Source organism: Megalobrama amblycephala, linkage group LG4 (genome assembly GCF_018812025.1).
Source record: "Megalobrama amblycephala isolate DHTTF-2021 linkage group LG4, ASM1881202v1, whole genome shotgun sequence".
NCBI lineage: Eukaryota > Metazoa > Chordata > Actinopteri > Cypriniformes > Xenocyprididae > Megalobrama > Megalobrama amblycephala.
The window spans coordinates 54,251,001-54,257,157 of NC_063047.1; positions in this window are offsets into that span (position 1 = coordinate 54,251,001).

Genomic DNA, 6,157 nt, shown 5'->3' on the forward strand with positions numbered 1-6,157 from the left:
TAAATGACTCACACACACACCTCCTGATCGCGAAGTCTTGTTTACCCTGTGTGACATTTCTGAGCGTTTCCCTGTGTTTATTGTCTGCCTGTTTATTGTTACTGATCCTGCCTGTTTCCTGTTTCCTGCCTGTCCTGACCCTTGCTTTGTATACCGACCTGTGAGTGATATCTGCCAGTCCTGACCTCTGCCTGTATCTGGATTACGATTCTGTCTACCCTCTGCTGTACCTGTTTGCTCCTGTTTGACCCTGCCTGTACGACCACGCTTACCTTTAATAAAACGCTGCATTTGGATCCCCTGCCTGAGTCTGCCATCGTTACAGAAGACTTCGCCGCACAAAGATCCAGCAGCTTCTACGAGCATTACCAGCTTCAGCATGGACCCAGCAATGTGTCTCGTCAGCCTTCGCCAAGGTAACTTTAATCTCGAGGATCATATTCAGAACTTTTTGGATATAGCTAACTTATTTGATCTGCCGGACTGTGCCCTCATTGACTTTTTTTGTTATGGGTTAAACGAACCACTGAAGGGCTATTTAATCACGGTCCTCGAGGATCATTCATTGAACTTCTGGACTTTGCCCTGTTAACTGGTGGTTCACGTTTTACTGTGGGTGTCGCGGAGGATTCCGACAACACGGTGAATCCCGTAATGGCTGCCACGCCCGAGAACACGCACAAAATGGCGGCCGCAACAACAAGTCACGTCTTCCCAGATTTTCTAGCATCAAGTCACGTCACCACAGATCTCCAAGAGCAACGTCATGTCTCCGCTGATCGCCCAGAGCCACGTCCTGTCTCCGCTGATCGCCCAGATCCACATCATGTCTCCGTGGATCACCCAGAGCCTCGTCACGTCTTCGTTGATTGTCCAGAGCCAAGTCAAGTCCCCGCTGAACGTCCAGAATCATGTCACATCTCTGGATCTGACCGGGAGCAGAGAGCGCTGCACTCCAGTGTGGCTGATCCACCGCTGATTTCAGCCTGAGCGGCTGGCATTCCTAAGCCTCCGCCTGCCGCTTCGCACCCAAGCCAGCCGGTCGCTTCGCACTCAAGCTCGTCGGACGCTTCGCATGCAAGTTCGTTCATTGCAACGCTCTCAAGTTTGTCCGTTGCAACGCTCTCAAGTTTGTCCGTTGCAACGCTCTCAAGTCCGTCCGTTGCAATGCTCTCAAGTTCGTCTGTTGCAATGCAGTCAAGTTCGACGGTTGCTATGGACTCAAGTTCGCTGGTTGCAACGCACTCAAGCGCCCTGGACGCGATGGACAAAATGGCTGCTTTGCCAGTGCCCACTGGCAAGATGGCCGACCCTGCGGTGCTCAAGGATGTAGGGGGCGTTCCAGCCATTGAGTCCGCTCCAGAACCCGCTCCAACCGGTGAACCATCGCCTCACCCTCGGAAGAGGTGGAGGAGGAGGAAGAAGGCTTCCTTCATTCTTCAGGGATCGGAGGCCTTCCCAAAGCCCGCTGTGGGCCCAGAGACCACTCCAGAGGTCTTTCTTGCTGCGCCCAAGCGTCTTGCCCTGCCGGCGTCACCTGAGCTCCTTGCCCTGCCGGCGCCACTCGAGCTCCTCGCTCTGCCAGCGCTGCCCAAACTCCTTGCTCTGCCAGCACCGCCCAAGCTCCTAGCCCTGCCAGCGTCGCCTAAGCTACTTGCTCTGCCAGCGCCGCCCAAGCTCCTTGTTCTGCCAGCCCCACTCAAGCGTCTTGCCCTGCCGGTGCCGCCCAAACGCCTTGCCCTGCCGGAGCCACCCGAACTCCTCGCCCACGAGCCCGCAACGGACTCCGTTGAAATCCCCAAGAACTTTTTTTGGGGGGGCAGTATACCTGAGGGTGGGGACCCGACCACTGCCGTCATGGGCCTTTGAACTGTTATGGCCACCTTTGGACTGCAATTTAGTATGGCCACTAATGGTCTCTGACCCGCTGGGGTCATCTATGGACTCTGTCCTGCCGTGGCTGCTTAAACCACCTGACCTGCCATGGCTGCCCAAGCCACCTGACCTGCCGTGGCTGCCCGAGCCATCTGACCTGCCGTGGCTGCCTGAGCCACCTGACCCGCCGTGGATTCCTGGCACCTCTGATCGGTCCTGGCTATCCGTGGCACCTGACCCGCCACGGCTGCCCGTGGCACCTGACCAGCCATGGTGGCCTGAGTTCCTGGAACCTGCATTGGGGACCCTGTTCCTGTCCGCATACCAGTCTCCAATGCAACCACCCCCCCTCCCTAGCTGTTCCGTTTACGTCGCGAGGACGCGCCTTCCGGGAGGGGGGCATTATGTCATGATCACCGTCTGTTCCTGTCAGTTCCCGGACTTCATTTCCCATAATCCTCCCTGCCAGTCACATGCACACACTCCACTCCAATCATCATCTGCCACATACACCTGAAGCTTGTTATCTGGACTATAAATGACTCACACACACGCCTCCTGATCGCGAAGTCTTGTTTACCCTGTGTGACATTTCTGAGCGTTTCCCTGTGTTTATTGTCTGCCTGTTTATTGTTATCGATCCTGCCTGTTTCCTGTTTATTGACCCGTTGCTGCCTGTCCTGACCCTTGCTTTGTATACCGACCTGTGAGTGATATCTGCCAGTCCTGACCTCTGCCTGTATCTGGATTACGATTCTGTCTACCCTCTGCTGTACCTGTTTGCTCCTGTTTGACCCTGCCTGTACGACCACGTTTACCTTTAACACTCTGAGGTCTGAGGGTATCGCCGGAGATACCACCGCGTTTTTTTTCTTACCAGTGTGAAAGAGACTCAAAATACTCTGTTAATGTTGCACATACAATTAAGAGTTATACACCATTTTAATCTGTGGAATATCTTCTTTTATTTGTGTACACTCAGAGTAAAAACAAAATGTTGTGCTTTTTGTAAAATAAAGAAAACTAACATGATGCATGATCTCTCGTCTCCCTCTGAAGGAAGTCCAATCTGATAGTTCTCAGAAAATGAACTGTAACTTAGTGAATACTAATCACAAAAAAATTAGTCTTATGTCTAAAAAAACGTTGAAATGTCAGGTTTTAAATCGTGTAAGTCAAATCGAAAACAAACATTCTGTGTTTATGTAATCTGTATGAAAAGAGAGCCATGTCAGAAATCCGTGATTCAGCTCATTATCCGCTAATGCGGCCACGCCCACGGAGGGAGAGCTATTCAGACGCAAATTCTGAGTCAATACATGCATACATCGTCTCAATCGTGTATTTATTGTCTTGAAAAGTGTGTGAATAGCCATAGTTAGCGATCTCTGGCCTCTGTTAGTTCAGTTATTTCCTGGATTGCCTATTCTTCTTTAGCATTGGCATTTGTGGACTAAAAGTGCACAGAGCGCCCTCCGGCTGCAGAGTATGAATTGTAAACACAGTATCCAGCGTTCACAGTGACGACAATAAATAATGAATAAATACTCCTCTGTATAGAAAATTGACATAAACATGAGAATCCATCAATATTTCTCCAAATGTGCATGCTTTTAAGCTAAAAGCCTATATGAAATGCCATAGAGGTAACATAATTGTTCAGACACTTTGCATCACAGAAATACATTATATTTTAAAGTATATAATAGAATACCATTATTTTAAATTGTAATAATATTTCATAGTATTGCTGTTTTTTTCTGTATGTTTGATTTACACCATGATTAGATTTGAATCATGATCACAGAGGGTTTTTTCACAGCCTACCTGACTGAAAGGCCTCATTAATATGCAAGTCATTTCAGGTCATTATTATGTGATTCTTTTGTCTTCTCAGGTGAGAATCACCCATTATACATGAGGATTCACGCCTCCACGCATACTGTGTTTCTTGACCAAAGATGTTTTAGAAAATTTAAATCTCTCTATTGTTTTATATGAACAAGCAGGCAGCATAATTTTTACCTCATTTTGAAGCAAAAACTCTAGTCTACAACCTCAAATACCCAGAAGTCTTGTGAACAAAGATTTAATATATATATATTTTGGCTTTATTTCAGTGACTTAAGTTTTTTGTTTTTTTCAATAACCACGCATAAACGTTATTCCTTCAAAAACACAAACATGTACATACATGTTCCTCCCATATTATTGTAGCCTAGTTTGTGCTGAATACAGTGTAATGACACTTTTTCCATTAATATGTTTATGAACAACTGAAAAAAGCACAAATGTCAGGGCATGTCAAAACTTCTCCAGGGTCCCAAAAATCCTCAGACCCCTGAGGGTTAATAAAACGCTGCATTTGGATCCCCTGCCTGAGTCTGCCATCGTTACAGTTATATTAGCTGTGTGAACTTTGTTTATGCATAGTTTCATAGTCGTAAGCTCGGGGGCAGGGAGCGCGAGGATTTAAAGGGGCCGCAGCCTGAATCGGTGCATATTTAATGATGCCCCAAAATAGGCAGTTAAAAAAATTAATAAAAAAAAAATCTATGGGGTATTTTGAGCTGAAACTTCACAGACACATTCAGCGTACACCTTAGACTTATATTACATCTTGTGAAAAAATGTTCTAGGGCACCTTTAATGGTAATTTAATGTGAATTTAGCCAAATTAATCTATACAGACCATATTGTAAGCATAATGTTTGTTAACATAACTTTGCTGAACACACTGCGACATGACTATGTTTTATTTAGTTTAAAATTTTTAGTGCAGTGTGAATGAATGTAGTAACTGAAATACTGAAATTGAATGATCTATATGGAAAGTCTGCTAACCGATTATAAATTTTGCATCAAGTGTATTTAGCTGTGAATTTGTGATGTATTTATCATTGAATTATATGTATTTTACTAAGTTGAAAAATAACACTGTTCCTTTTTGTTTAATTTTAATACAGATTAAAGGGGTCGCACACGTTTGGTGTACTTGAAGCTGCGATACATGACATACACTCTGAATTTGAGATCCATAAAAAAGTTGTCTGTATAACAACAGACAATGGATCAAATTTTTTGAAAGCCTTTTGTGTCAATGGAGGTGAGAACATACACGGCAACAATACAGAAAGTGCATCAGAAGATGATGATGATGAATCTGACACTCAAGATGAGGAGAAATGTGAGGAGATTGAATATGTTGGGGTTGCTGAAATTCTAGCCAAGGATGATCTTGAATTTAATTTGCCCAAGAATCAACATTGTGCTTGCCATCTTCTGAACCTAGTTTCCACCGTGGATGTTGACAGTGCTTAAACGGATGAAACATACAAAAGGTTATCAAGATCATCCTTCTTTAAATGTTGGGCTTTGTGGAACAAGAGTGGCTGGTCCAAAAAAGCTGCAGAGATGATGGAAGAGGAATGTAGTTTGCAGTTAATTCATCCAAATGCCACACAATGGAACTCTTTGTTTCTTTCAGTGGAGAGGATCCTGAAGATCATGAAGGAAAAGGTAGATGGTGGTAGATAGAGCGGGCATTTCTCTGCTAGTTAAGGCTTGATACCAGGTAGTTGGCCACTGTAGGCCTCCCCTGGCTTTCTAGTTTACCTTTGCATTCTAGCCTATAGCTTGGTCGACCTAATAGGTCGAGCTCATGACTCCCCTCATTCTGAGGGTGGATTTGAGTACTTAGCTCCCTAAGTCTGGTCAGAGGTTGAAGGCTTTTCTTGAGGCCTCCCAGTTAGATCAGCCCTTAGGCTGGGAGCACTCCCCTCACTTAGGGTCCCTTTTAGAGTGCACAGCCTCCTTAGCACCTTGAAGCATAGGTGCTTATTAGATCCTAGGATCGAGCAGATTAACTCCCCTCACTTGCAAGGGGTGATAGCGCTTTGCTGAATCCTGCTCTCCAGGATGACCGTTTCTAAGATCTGGTCTACTGGTGTATTTGGTGTATTGCCTCTTTTGCAGTCCCTCAATCTGGATGTCTCTTTGTGAAACTTATGTATCTAGAGACTCTTTTTCTGAAGGAAACAGAGTCTGTTGGCCAGACTAGGTTACTAGTAGAGTAAGAAACCAGGTTGGCCTCCCTGGTGGCATTCAGGGTTGACGATGTTCCCCTGAGAAGTGACTGGCTGGGGTTCCTTTGGGCCCCCTAGCCACACTCCCTTAAAGGGACCCCTTCTGTTGAAGTTGTTTGACCATAGGGAGTGCTGTCACTGCCCAGTTGTGACCTGTAGGGAGAGTGGGTCTGGCGTTTCAGTCGAAATTGCTTGAT